General features: G+C 38.0%; 1 non-coding gene across 1 annotated transcript; it reads right to left on the bottom strand.

Moving 5' to 3' along the window:
* Window positions 1-647: 647 nt before the first annotated feature.
* On the bottom strand, window positions 648-810 carry LOC114640160. The gene has a single exon (XR_003714112.1). It is a non-coding gene; the product is annotated as a U1 spliceosomal RNA (small nuclear RNA).
* Window positions 811-15,393: the final 14,583 nt, after the last annotated feature.

The raw sequence follows: 15,393 nt of genomic DNA, 5'->3' as shown, positions 1-15,393 counted from the left end.
TCTAGGCTAATATCCAATAATCAGTGAGTGAATACCATGTGTGTTCTTTTGTGATTGGCTTACCTCACTCAGGATGATAATTTCTAGTTCCATCCATTTACCTAGGAACCTCTCGAATTCATTGTTTTAAAGCACACAATTAAGACTTTTCTGAGAGGAATGCATGAGTTGACAGTTGTCAGAAAGGATGGTCTCATGGAAAGCCCAGAGCAAAATCTAAAGCCCTAACCATGTCACTTCCTGCTGAGTCGCTTCTGAGGCTTCCCATTGTTACTGGATAAAATCCAGCAGGTTCTATGGTCCCTGTGTGACTCAGTTTGTTTCCCTTCTCTCTTCCTTACAGTCTTCAGCAAGCCACCCTCACAGCTTCCTGAGTGTAAGAGCTGCAGTCCACCTGCCCAGAGCCTCAGACTTCACAAAATCCTGTCGTTCAAGATTCTCCTCTAGAGATTTCTAGGTCAGAAGCTTTACCAGTGGGTGGGGTACTCAAAATAAGCAAATATGCAAAAGAGAACAATTTCCCCTATTTCTCAGTGAGATTAGTTTTGATTTCTTCACCAACACTTAATAGTATAAGATGTTAGAGTGTGTTTGTGTGTGTGTGTGTGTTCAAGCTAGAATTATCTGTTTTTATTTACAGTAAAAATCAGGGAAGAGAGTGAACACAGTCCCCTACTACCACAAATTTTGCAGTTTCCCGGGTTTGAGGAAATTGCAGAGGTTAGCATAATCCAAGAACAAGAGGTGAACTTTACCTGGAGGGTGGGGGGGACCACCTTCCTGATCATAGTATCTCCCCTTTGTTATTTTGTTTTAAATTTTGTCCGGTGTCTGCCCTACTGGTGCAAAAGATATGTCTTCAATTAGATCCTTAAAAATATATTTTATATATTTATTAACTTTTTCTTTTTCTCTCTGCGCTTGTGTGTGCATGCATGCATATATATGTGTGTGTGTGTTCACGTGTGCACGCGAGTATGTGTGTACGAGTTTATGGTACAGTGTGCTTGTGAAGGTCAGAGGGCAGCTTATGTTCAGTTCTAGCCTTCCACTTGTGCGTTCTGGAGATTGAACTCAAGTTGGCAGCACCATCAACTGCTGTGGCATCTTTACCCACTGTTCTATCTGGCTGCCCCAGACTATGAGTCTATCTCACATTCAAGCTGCAGCACAGTGAGACACCCTTCATGTTCCAGTACATCTCTGAAGGCACCTGTACAATGGAGCTGGCAAAAAACACACTCTAGGAATGCCAGATATGCGACTGGCCAGCTATTCTACTTGGAAACGCTTCTGGCCTCAGTTACCTCTCCTGTAAGAAGCATAGTTCTAAACAGCTTTGTAAGGTTGAAACTCACTGCTGGGTTTATTCGAGTGAACAATACTTTGAATCTGCGAACATCATCTAGCAGATGAATAGGTGACAGTTATGAACAAGATTGGGTTCTGGAGTTTTCTGCTTCAGCTCAGCTGCCCTTGATACAGAATTATCAGTGTAACTACAGGCTGAAGCAATCACAGATGGAACTCCTTGCTTCCCTGCCCTTCCTTATTTTTTATTGTAAAACATGAGTGTTACATTCAGGTCAGAAAAGCACTTGAACTTCGTTCTGATTATTATGACAATGTTATCAGGCCTGCCAGATTAAAGCAATCTCCATCTCGGTATTGTTTCCATGCTCAGGCAAAGGGGATGGTATACATTATGATTAAATAACACAGAGTCTGGGCTGCCTCTCACATAGAATTAATTTTGGTATAGCTTCCATTTCATTAGAGGAACACTTTAAAACAGGTCAAGTGTAACCCAGGCTAAATTGAAAATGCATTATTCTATTTTGGTAGGCTCTCCAAGCTGATACATATTTAATGCAATTTTACAAGGAAGTTCAAATGTCAGGCAGACACCTTTAAGAAAACAAATGTCTTAAGTTTTACACTAGGTAATTTCTGAATAAACACTCAGTATATCTCCTTGACTATCCCAGAGCTTTTTCTTGGCGGAAAATAAGCTATTTGTGTGAGTTATATGAAGTAAATCTGACAAGCCGTGGGGAGCGCTGTTCTCTCTATTGGCTCTGTCTCTTTGGGATGTAGTTTAGGGTTGCAGAAATAAACTTTGTATTTTTCTACACCTTTTTTCTTAGGATGAGATTGTTGCAATTATGAATATTTAATGGAATTTAGGATTGTGCCTTATTGTTTACCCATGTATTCAGTTTCATTTTTTTTTTCAGGCTGTTCACTTAGCCAGACAACCATGTGAATTTTGACTTTCTACTTGATTGTAAGACAGCCTCTTACTGTAGGCAAGCCCCTTTCTTTGGTAGAAACATGACTCAAAACTGAACATTATTTTACATTGCTGTCCCTATGTCTCACAAATAAAGGTGTAGACTACAAAACTGGACATGCAGAGGTTTGTAACTGTCACTACTGGATGGGATTTGCTCAAGAACTGTGTGACATAGTCCTTTAATTATTAGGCTTAGTGTTTGCCTCCCTCTGCACCCAAATCAATTGAGGGGGGAGGTGAACTGCTTCCTGTCCCATCAATATACTTTTCGAAAATCTGTGAAAGAACTTTGGGGCTTTGTGTTTAAACTCATGTTCAGATGTCTTGTGGAAGAGTTGGGCAAAGGATCAGGGACTTCACAAGAAGATCAACAAAGTCAACTAAACTAGACACTTGTGGGCTCCCAGAGACTTAACCGAAGAGCATACAAGGGTTGGACTTAGGCCTGTGCACATATACCACAGGCATGTAGCTGGGTCTTCATGCAGGTCCCCCTACAACTGGAGCAGGAGTTGTTTCTGACTCTTGCCTCCCTGTGTATTCTGTTCCCCTAACTGGACTGCCTTGTCTGTCCTCAGTGGGAGATGTGCTTAGTCTTGCAGTGACTTTAGTTATAGGGTGGGGTGATTTCCAGGGAGGACCTCCTCCCTCTCAGAGAAGAAGGTGAGGGGAGATGTTGGAAGAGGGTATATCAGTCTGGGGAGGGCTTGTGATCAGAATGTAAAGTGAATAAATGAGTGAATTAAAGGAAAAAAGAGTTATCAAAATCATCAACACAACTAAAGGGTCTATATTGATTATTCTCTTAACTTTTAATTAAAAATGTGAATAAAAAAGCCTCATGTCATGAAGTTCACAAAATCATTTGGATTTTTCAGAATTATTTTTCTAGATGTAAAGATATTCCAGATACTGTTTTTCCCAGATGAACATCTATGAGCAGTTACAGTGTTATGATCAATCTTTTCCTGGATCTCAGGAGAGCCTGCAAAAAGCCTGCTGCTACTGAGAAAACACATGGACTCAAGAGCCTCACGGGCTTCTCTTCTCATGTCTTTTTAGCAGTAAACGGCAGCACAGGGACCCACATATCATTCTGATAATGGCAGACACCTCAACACCTTGTTTAATACTCTCTTCCCAAGGCCTAAAGTTTTTAATCTGTACCCGCTGTACCTGTAAAAATATGTCTCCTGTCTATCTCCACTACTTAAATGCCTATGATTCTCATGGGCCGGCTAGCATTGCCTCTTAACTGTTTGGCTTATCTGTCTTTTCCTGCATCAGCTGGCTACAGTGTTTGTAAGAGAAGTCAGACCTTTCTACATTACTCTTTTGTTTGAATCTTTAAATGTTCTCTGTAGATCACATGGTAAAGTTCTAGTTCCCAGTTCAAGGCTTCCATCTTGTCCCTACTAGTGATTAGCTGTCATTCCTATCTTTGTCAGTCTTCCGGATGCATTTTTCCTTCCTAGTTAACAGCCACTCCCACACCAGCACGTCTCTTTCCTTGGCTCCTCTAGTCCTCCAGATGAGCATATGCCTTCCTTTCCTTTCCCTCCCCCAGCCATCAATTTCCCCTCTTTTCCTTCCCTCCTTCTCTCCCCTTCTACTTTATTCCTTTCATTCTTCCTTCTTCTCTTACTGTATCTTTCACTATCACCATCTGTTTAAATTATGCAAAAGTCATTTTGGACTCCACAATTTAATGATTTATTTTTGTAACATTCTCATATCTTTCTGTGTCTTGTTGTGAAGCTAGGAACTCTTTCTCTAAAATTGACTAGTACACAAAATAAAATAGTCTCAGTGCCAACACTTCCCAAAGTCTCTGGAGCACCAGATCTCTCCAAAACACTTGTTGTGATATTTGGTGGCTTAGAATGCTCCTGATGTTTCTCCTAATGTTCCTTACCAAGTTCTTCTAGATTTTCTTGTCACCTTCTTTGTGAGAATAGGTTTGTTCTTCAAAGCTGTCTTTCGACTTAATTTTTATGACATACTTTCTCCCTAGCATGTGATTTATTTAGAACTTTCACATCTCCGTAATTTTTTGTGGTTCTCTAAATGACACTTTATTCTATAAATTTCCATTGCATTCCTAGTGGCCAGTCTGGTACCAAGTGGGACCAGTACATGTGACACACACATGCATACACATTCTACATGCTCAACAAATACATACAGTTAGATACATAATACATAATAATGTTTAGTGAAACTGCCCTATTTCAGAACTGTATGCAGAAAATGGCAAACAATATCGTAATGCTTGAGATTTCTCCTCTAAATGAGTTTTATGACCCCCATGAGTTCAAAATGTGTAGTCTAAACGGAGGCGCATAGATTGTAAGAGAAGTACTATAGTAGGAGTTTGGAAGAATGGTTCTACCCATCTCCAGTAAAACCTTAGGAAAACTTAAAGAAAAGTTTGCAGAACAAACCTACAGAGCTATGCAGACTTGCTACTGCACTGTAGGAGTGCCATTCACGTCTTTCTGTCAGACATAACAATTTAGTACAATTAAACAGCTGTCTATCAAGTAGCTGCCATAGCTTTTGGTATAACAAATCAATGCAGTCTGAAGACTTAATGACAGGTGGAAGTTTGGCATACTGAATGAGTGGTATTTTTTTTCTACCTTATACAATGGAGATTTTGGAAGCTATTGAGAATAACTGTCTGTCTGTTCTATAGGAATATTTAACAAGTCTATCTAGGCACTCAGACAGAGTAAGGAAAGAAAATTAGTTGGAAAAAGATTCATTTTTACTGATGAAGAAAAAGTATTCATGTTTTCTGCTTAAATTTAAAAAAAGAAAGAAAGAAATTGGTTTTTATCCTCATAAGACAAGACGATCTCATTTGAGAGGGAGGGAGGGATAGGAGGGAAGGAGGGAAGGGGAGACTACACAGAGGTCAATCTTAAATATCATTCCTTGTCTTTTGAGGTATGGTTACCCACTTGGGTTTAGGACACACTCATTCGACTATGTGCTGGTCAGTGAGCTCCAGAAATGTGCTTGTCTCTATTTCCCCAGTGCTAGGATTATAGGTACGCATTACCATGATCAGCTTTTTACACTGAAGCAGGGGATTAGATTCAAGTCCTCATGATTATGTAGCAGGCACGCTACCAGCTGAACCATCTCCCAAGGCCCTGCACTGCTTTGTTTATGATGGCCAAGAGCCATAGATCTTCAGAGTTAGTGGTTTATGATGACATTTATTTTATTCATAAATCTGCAATCTGGACAGGGATTAACAAGGACAAGTCTCCACTTGGTGTAAGCTAAGGAGGCTCAAGGGCTAGGGGCAAGACAAGCACTCATCAGTCAGGTGCTTGCCCTGGGCTGGGAAGACTCAAGCTGTGCTGATCAGAAGAGCTGCAGCTCCTCAAGCAGCTTCCCTCATCTCTCTGTGGAAAGCGTGATAACCCCAGTAGGATGCTTGGAGACAGCCATCCTGAGACACCATCTCAGTCAGGGCTCTCAAAGAATATGTCATAGGAGAGAGAAAACCAAACAAAAGATGGTAAAGAATATGCTGCTTTCTGTGATCCAGTCTGAGAAGTTAACACAGGATCACATCTGCTACTTCTAATTGGCCAGGGAAGTTTAGTGGGAGTGTGGAGGAAACAAGGGGTGCCTTTATTGATAGAGGGATCCCAATGTCACAATGTAAGCAAACACTGGATACAGAACAATTATTCTTGTAAGAAGCAGAACACTCCAGAAAGGATATTATGACTATCAGAAAGAATAGAATCTGGGCAGAGACTTCAAAACATTAAATAGACAAATCCTGTGACAGAAGCTCCTCTATTGTATTCTATTCAATTCAGTTTTGCCAATGAATATATTTTTCCTAATTATATAACATATGTTAAAATATATCTATAAAATAAGACATATGAATATATAAATTACATATATACATATAATGCATATAAAATATGCACTAATTTTATATGTATGGGAGTTTTGCTAGCATGTAGTTTATACACTACATGTGTGCCTGGTGCCCATGGAAGCTACAAAATGGTGTCAGATCCACTGGAACCACCCTTGCAGATAGCTGTGACTCACCATATGGGTGATGGGAACTGAGCCCAGGTCCTATGCCAGAGCGAGAAGTGCTCTTACCACCAAACCATCTCCTCAGCTTGTATTTTACCCAACATTTTATGAAAATTTCAAATACACATTGAAGTTGGAAAAACTGCAATATTCTGATATGAATATTTATATTTTTCTTAATTTTACTTTATCACATCTTTATTCTTTTTATCTATTGACCTGTCCACTAATAAATAATCTTCTATTTGTGATGTATATAAAACTAAGTTGTGTACAAAAGGAAATTTATTTGTAAATAATTCAAAATGGATGCTATTAATTACTATTTGGTATTTATAATAATGTGAATATTTATATACAGCAGTATTTGGACAACACATGCAGTGAAATATACAAACCTGAAAGTTCAACATGACTAGATTAGAATCCTGTTTTTTATATTTTATTTTAAAATGTGTATAAGTGTGACAGTCTGACCATGTGTGTGAATGTGTATATGTATGAGTCTGAGTGTGTGAGTTTGTGAGAGTATGTATATATGTGTGTGAGAGTGTGAGTGTGTGAGTGTGTATATGTGAATGTGTGCGTATGAGTGTGACTGTGTGAGCATGTGCATAAGCGTGTGAGTGTGTAAGTGTTTATGTGTGTGGGAATGTGTGTGTGTATGAATGTGTGAGTGTGAATGTGTGTAGGAGTGTGTGACTTTGTGAGCATGTGCCTGTGAGTGTGAGTGAGTGTGTGTATATGTGTGTGAGTGTGTGTGTGTGTGTATGTGTACAGGGACTGGTAGAGCTGGAGTTAAAGTTGGTTGTGAGTCCTGACATGACTATAGTAACAAAGTCAAATCTTTGCAAGAGCCATCTCTCAAACCCTTCCAGGCATTTTCAAGCTTCATTTTTATAATGCTATCTTTCTTCTCAAGAAATTCAAATGGCCTTCTTTTTTCTTTTGTCTACCAAAATAAGCTTTCCAAGCACTTTCTTACTACAACCACATTCTTTCTCCAGTCATTTAAAAAAACTCTTTCTTGTCATATTTTAAAAGACATCATCAAGAAAATTACATTTAATGGGCATTGTATTTTTAATCTTTTAATTAAAAATTATTTTTAACATGTGAAAATAATAATTATATATATTTAAGTGAATGCCAACTGATGTTAGGATGCATGTGAACACTGTAAAATCTTCTAATTATGCTAAATATGTTTATCTCTTTTAAGCTTTTCACATTTTTTTTTGTGGTAAAAACATCCCGAACTATTTTGCTAGCTCTTTAGTTAGAGAGAACATTATAATTATTATCCGTTGTCACCTTATTGTGCACATTATACTTTTTGCCTTATACTGCACTTCTGTTGACACTGATCAGGTTGCTGTCACCCCTCCTTTCTTCGTTCTCCCTCCTTCTTCCTGTTAATCACTATTCCTCTGGAAAGTTCTACAGGATCAGCATTTTAAGAGTTCACACATAAGTGGGATCATGTGGTATTTGCTTTTCTGTGGCTGGCTTATTTCAATTTACATAACCACTTCCATGATTATTTACCCTGCTGGGTGTCACACTGGAGAGAAGCCCAAAAGAGACCTGTGGGTTGGGTTGATGTTTAAGGCTGCAGATAAGTAACTATTGAAGCTCTTGCATAGTTAAATAGCCAGGTTCTCTCACTAGTTTGGTTTGGTTTTTAGGGTCAATCACAGTTTCTTTTTCTAATTTCTAAATTACAAGTCTATCTAAAAGGGTTACTGTCAGGAGCTGAGGAGATGTCTCAGTTGTTAAAAATGCTTTCTGTGGAAGCACAGAGTCTGAACTTGCATCTCCAGGTCCTAAGTAAATGCCAAGTTTGTGTGGCTGTTCTGTCTGTAAATTTAGTTTTGTAAGGTAGAGATGAGATTCTTGGAACAAACTGGTTAGTAAGACTAGCCCTGTTGCAAGCCCTGGATTTTATTGAGAGACCCTGACTCAAGGAAAAACATTAATGAATGATCAAGGGAAGGGTCTCAAAATCAGCCCTCAGTATCTACACATTTAAACATACATGGTTACCTTCCCATATGGGAATGTACATACATACATGCATGCATGAAAACCATACCACATGCAAGCATATGAAGAGAAAAAGAAGTGAACCCGTTAGGGCCTGTGATGGCAAATATACAAGACCTACTAGAAATCTTGACATTAAGTATCTTTTTTAATGTGACATTACTGACTTTACAAAACTTAAAAAGTCCAAGGCTGGAGAGATGGTTCAGTGGTTAAGAGAACATGCTACATGTGACGATAACCACCTGAAACTCCAGTTCCAGGTATTCAGACACCCTTTGTCTGCTGAGGCCAACAGGCACACATATAGAACATACCAACTATTGCAAGCAGACATAAAACAAACAAACAAATAAATGTTAAAAATCTTTAAAGTAAATTCTTTAAAGATGCAATAAGTCAATAACATAAGAATATTTGCATAAAATAATGTCCAAGCATTAAGATTTAACTATGTTTTTATATATTATAGCCATCATTTTCTACTTGGGAAAAAGGACTCATCTAGAAATTATACATTACTCTGTTTCTTCACTTGGGTTCATAGGAGAATGAACGAATATAGAAGGCAGAAGCTGGGTGAGAGATAGAAGGGGGTGGAGGGGGTAGTGTTTGCTAGTTTTTTTCTTCAAGTATCCTTCAAGCACTGAACATGTAACTCATCAAACTCACTATCCTTGTGTTGGATAGTTATACCAACTGGACAGAATTTATAATGATTTTGGAAGAGGGAACCTCAACTGAGAAAATGCTTCCACTAGATTGGCTTGTGGGCAAGCCTGTGGTGTGTTTTCTTGACTGATGTTTGGTATAGGAAAGCCCAGCTCTCTGTGGGCGGTACAACCCCTGGGTTCTCAGTGTTGTAAGAGCAAGTCACGAGGAACAGACTAATAAGCAACGATTCTCCATGGCCTCTTCCCCTGTCCTGCCTCCATGTTTCTACCCTGTTTGAGTTCCTACCCTGACTTCTTTGATGAGGCACTGTGATGCAGATGTGTAAGCAGAGATATAAACCTCATGTTGCTTTTGATCATGGTGTTTTATCACATCAACAGAAGGAATGAGACAACATTACATCTGACTTTCTGAACTTCTTTTCCAAAACTATGGAAAGACTTTTGATATCCTGGGTAAAATGTTAAACTTGGTACTTGACAAAATCCGTCAACAAGTGCTACTACTATTATTATTGTCTATTTAGAAAAATAGTGAGGAAAACGTCTCAACTCAAATAAGAAAAATGCTCTTCCACAATGTATATGTGATATAGTAAATAAGTATGTTATAATATCAAAATTAACTGTACAAAATACACAAGTACAACAGTTGAAAGAACTATTTGCCATTATTCAACAATTGTAATTTAAAATTTCCACTTGCTCATTTAGCTCCATGTATTTTCCAGTTTAAACCAACTTAGGAAGTCTGGCAGTATTGCTGGGTTGTGAAAGGGACCATGGGCATCATGGGTTTTAGATAGAAGTAACAGAGTCCCTCAAGCTGATCTTTGTCATTATGTAAGGAAAAGATATATTAACAAACATTTTCTTACTTCAGTAGAAATATGAGAAGGGAAACTATGCACCTGCCCGTCGAATTTCATCTTCCACTGGTCTATTTATATGTCAGCATTCATTCATTCAGCCTTGGTGGTAAATCTTAATGAAATGAGAATTGAATGAGGGAATACATAATGTGTCTCTGCAGTAATTAGTGAGATAGAGATTTGACAATTATCCAGTTAATCCGATCAACAAAGATAGCCAAATTGGGTAGTTTATCTCAAAGTGGATTTATTTGGCCTAATCAATCCAAATCAACTCTACACAATAATTACATTAACAATACAGCTGCCAACACCCACTGTAGGATCCATGGAAAGGACTCAAAAATGAGAAGATGAATGACAGAAACAGGAAATGGTAAAGAACAGCAAGTGTGCAAGTACATGGACCTAGAAGCCACCGAGAAGGACTCAACTTTAACTAACATGAAAAGAAAATTAAAAAACAGAAAGAAAACCCTGAGAGCAAACCTTAAAATACCAAACTAAACAGATGTTTTTTTAAGCATCTAAGAAACAAAAGGGAGGGAGGCTGATACCATATTCAAAGCATGGCAATATATCACAATATATCATCTTTGTTCCTTTTGTTCAGAAAGACTTAGAGATGACTAAACTTCAGCTTCTTTGTTTTTTTTTTTTTTAGACTAATAGTTCTCAGATTTACTTTAAGTATTTGAACAGAATTGTCTCAGCATTTTCACTGTCTCTCCTGGTTAGGGCACTACATAAAACTTAGATTTAAATGATTAGATTTAAATTATTAGATTTAAATCTTATTTCTTAATATAAAATCATGGGCACAAAGCATCACAGATGCAACCACAAAAGTATCATGGTAGACAACATGGATTTAATAGTCTATTGACTTTGAGGGTGTTCAAAATAAAGGAATAGCTTTAGATCCATTTTTTAAATATTGTATTTTTAGCTGAGGAAATCTGGAGAGACAGAGGGACCAAGGTTACTAAGAAATAGCACCATCTTCCTACTGTGAGTACCTCCATGCATAATCTCCCACAATCCCAGAAAGCCATAAATTTGTATATAATTTAACATTGAATATCTTTTTCATACCACCTCAGAAATTCATTACACTGACATATATAACTATTTGCCAAAATTAAAAAAGAATCCCAGGATATAATATCATTTATGATAAATTCTTTTTTATGGAAAGTAAAGCAATCCCGAATGTTTGCTTAGTCATTCTTCTGCACATAATCTGACAGATGGTCAGTAATTAGGAATTACTTCCATCCCTGGCACCAAAACCTTACAAGTTATTCACTTGCTTTTCAGGGTTACAAAGGAAACCAAACACTAGCCTGCTTTAACTTTATGATTAAGCCTGGAAAACAACTTCCCACCTCATAGTCGCCATGTCCACTACCGTAGCACTCAGAGCTTTCATTAAGACCCTAGGCCTCATCCATAATTGATTAGTTCAGTACAACTGAACTGAGTTTTAAATTTTATATAATTGCTGCTGATTTGAATTTAACTAGCCACCTGTGGCTAATGGCTGACACACCAGACAGTGATGTTCTAGAATCAAAACTAGGAAATTCCTACTGAAAATCAGCTGTACAGAATAGTTACCATCTATTTTCTAAACTAAATCTTTTGTTCCATGATCGAAAAGGGCCCAGACTCTTGGAGAAATACTTTCAGTATGACCTGTAAAATGGTAAGAAGTTGTGACATATTTGAAAGAATGGACAGTTTAAAAACATAATATTGGACTAGGAGTATAGCTCAGTGTTAGAATGCTTGCCTATCATGTCCAAAGCCCTGGATTCTATCTACAGCACAAAACCAAAAGAAACAAAACCAGTAGTATCCTAATTAATATTTAAGTACATCAATGTACACTAGAGTATAAATGAGGAAATAAAAACATATACTGCTGAATAGTGTAAGTTTGATTGGTTTATTTTATAATGCCAAGATTGCCACTACCATGTTTATGTTCTTAATACGTTGGTTTTATTTTTGCTTTCCTTGTATATTCCCGAAGAGTGGTTGGCCTGGCCTGGTTTCTGAGTTCCTTGGGGACCTCTGCTTGGCTGGGCACTGCATTAACAGATCTGAGCTTCCTATACCTAACATTAGGCCAGAGTTCTGCAGCTCAGAAGATTCAGCACACAAAGACTAAATGCCAATGGTAATCCCATATTTCACTGTGACTGACACCTGAGCTAACGTGTAGTCTCATTTTTATATCTCTGTCTTGCAAGCATAGAGCTTCTTGAAAATAAGTGCTATTTTTTTGTATCTATCTATCTATCTATCTATCTATCTATCTATCTATCTATCATTTATCTACCTACCTATTTATTTACATTCCAATTGCTGCCTTCTCCTCCTGTTTCCTTTTTCCCCTCATACAGTTCCTTTTTCCTTTGAGGGGTGGAGAGCTCCCTCCCCATTCTTCCACCCTGGCACATCAAGACTCTGCAGGGGTAGGAGCATCCTCTCCCACTGAGACCAGACAAGGCAGCTCAGTTAAGGGAATGGAATCTACATAGAGGCAACAACTTTAGGGACAGCCCCAGCTCCAGTTGATGGGGAGCTCCGTTTTCAAGTATCTTTCTTATGCCTCTAGAGTTCCTTGGGTGTCATCATCTTCTTAGGGGGGTGTTCAGAGGGGCAACAGAACACAGTGGATTAAACAGTGTAAAAGACTACTCTGATGTTCTAGCAGATAAAATGTTATTGATGCTAACTTCCTTGTGGACATTCTGTTCAAGGATTTAGTCACAATAGCTAAAGCAGGAATTGAAAACACCTTGAAAAGCATGAGATACATTTTCTTGCTTTAGAAATAAAGCCTTCCCTTCCACACGAGCTGTCCAAAGTTGCTCACATAAAATACATTCAAATTTTTTCCAAGTCTTGTGGTTATTAGAGAGCTTGGAAAGCTGAATATGTTTGTAGAGTTGAAAAAGGATAATAATTACATAGCTTAAGAACCATGCAACTGAAGGAGAGACTGCATGTCGTACCCTGCAACACCAATCATCAGCACAAAGATACAAGATACAGCACAAAGCCCCTGAAATAACTCAGCAAGCAAACACAAGCTTACCTAAATGGTAACAGATACCTTCACTTACAGAGGTTCTGTTGTAAAGACCTCAAAGTGATCAGACTGTAGTCATAGCTTTCAATACTAGAACTCTCTCCTGCATCTCAAGAAGGGAGAACGCCTTCTTTGGATCAGAATTTACTAACTTACAGAACTCTAAGTGATAGCTATGGTAAGTACACATTATTCCAGATCACTGGAAATGATGTGGACTGAGATAATACCTATTATTACCCATTACATTTTCGACATAACTAAGAATGCCTAGGAAGAGGCCAAGCCCTATTTTATGTGTGTTGGTAAGATTTAGTCTCCCTCTCCTGGGTTGTCTTCTAAGCTGCTAACTCTTGTGTTGAACTTTCTAAGGCATTATAATTGCACTGTCAAGCAGGCAGCACCTGGAAGGTTATGGTAGATAAGTCCCAGCCTTTTGCATTGCTGACACAGATTCTGAGTTCCTGAGTGTCAGAATGTTAGGCAAGACCTATCTGCATTAGTAGATCAGAAGACCTCTGGGTCTTCAGGACATCCTGTTGGCTGACAGCATGAGGAAATTCTTTTATATAACAGCAGCAGGGAGAAATATGTTGCTCCCTCCAGGATATACTAGGGACACATTCCATTGTACTGTGGGGCCATACATGATCAAATATAGTAATTGTATCCTGCTGAGGGGGTGCTAGCTAGATCCCCAGGGAAGCCAACTAGAGCAATAGAGGTCTTAGCAAAAGCTAAAAATGTAGGATGCATGCAGGCAAATAAAATAGCATCAGTTATAACTTCTGAATCAAAAACAGCAACCAAGGCTGAATTTTATCACTATATCTTCTTCTAGTAGTTACAGATTTATCTATATAGATGTAGAAACACAGTTTCCATGAAGGTATAGCTTGACAAAGCTCTGTTGAGATGATACAACACACAAGTAAATTGTAGTGGTCCAATGACCTCCTTCCAGAGATCCTTTCTAGAAATCAGTGCCCCATCAATCAAGTTCTGTGATGTTGGCTGCTAATCTTGACTATTTCCTTTTGCCTTTGGCTAAGTAGCAATGTTCTTACCCAGGGATCTACATGCCAGCAGGTCAGTGTGTACTTGACATGGTTACAGGAACTGCCCCTTTCTTCAGTGTGATTGACATTTGGTACAGTTTAGATGCCAGCACTTATGTGGTGTATTTGGCTATGGACAGGCATAGACAGGTAATTTCTCTAAAGTCCATAAATTCCATAATAAGAAATATGTATACTATAAGTCAATAGTCTCTGTATTTTCATTTAACAAATATTTATTGAGTCTGTGTTATCATAATTTTTCTACACACTGAAGAAGTAGCAGTGAAAGAAGAAAGAAATTATTGTCCTAAGGGCCAATAACTTGCAATGTTATGGATCATGATAGAATTTTTAAGAAAAAATAGCTATTTGGCTTTGTAGTGCATGCTCATGATGATAGTACTTAGGAGGTAAAATCAGGGTTGTTGTAGGTTTGATAGCATAGCTCAAGCTATATCTTCTTTAAAAATTCATTATAGAAGATCATTATAGGCGAGAGAGTTGGGCCTGATGGTGACTTCTTGGCCAATGTATCTACCTATGTATCTACCTACGTATCTATCTATGTATCTATCTATGTATCTATCTATGTATGTATCTATGTATCTATGTATGTATGCATGTATGTATGTATGTATGTATGTATGTATGTATCTATCTATCTATCTATCTATCTATCTATCTATCTATCTATCTATCTATCAAGACAGGGTCTAAGTAGGTATCTGGCTGTCCTGGAACAAACTACATAGACCATGCTGGCCTCGAACTCATAGAAATCCACCTGCCTTGCAAGGGCTGGAATTAAAGAAGTACAGTACTACACCAGACTTAAAGGTTTATATTTATTCTCAGAGCTATATAGAATGGTGGTGGTACTAAACAGAGCCAAGGCTCTGCCTAATTTATGTTTGAAAACATCAACAAAATCATTAACTGTTTCATGGAACCAGAAAGTTCCTTTGTGACAGTTATTGATAATAACAGCTTTGTAAATTGTTTAAACAGCTGAGTAGACTGTGAAGCTAACATATAAATGAAATAATTTACATGTACTGTTTGTACCATGGATTCATGACAGTTATTGTTGACAGGGCAATACAAAAGGCAGACACAGATTTTGATCTGTTTTGTTGCCTATAATTGAAGAGGATATTTCTACAAGTATATGGAAGTATACATTTTCTTCTTCTCTCAGGGTACAAGGTAAACATTAAGGGAAATTCATTATTCAAAAGGTAAATGATTGATTCAATTGGCA

This window comes from Grammomys surdaster, unplaced genomic scaffold (assembly GCF_004785775.1).
Source record: "Grammomys surdaster isolate TR1022 unplaced genomic scaffold, NIH_TR_1.0 125780, whole genome shotgun sequence".
Classification (NCBI taxonomy): domain Eukaryota; kingdom Metazoa; phylum Chordata; class Mammalia; order Rodentia; family Muridae; genus Grammomys; species Grammomys surdaster.
Note: the sequence above shows the minus strand (reverse complement) of the source record. Positions and strands in the feature narration are given on the sequence as shown.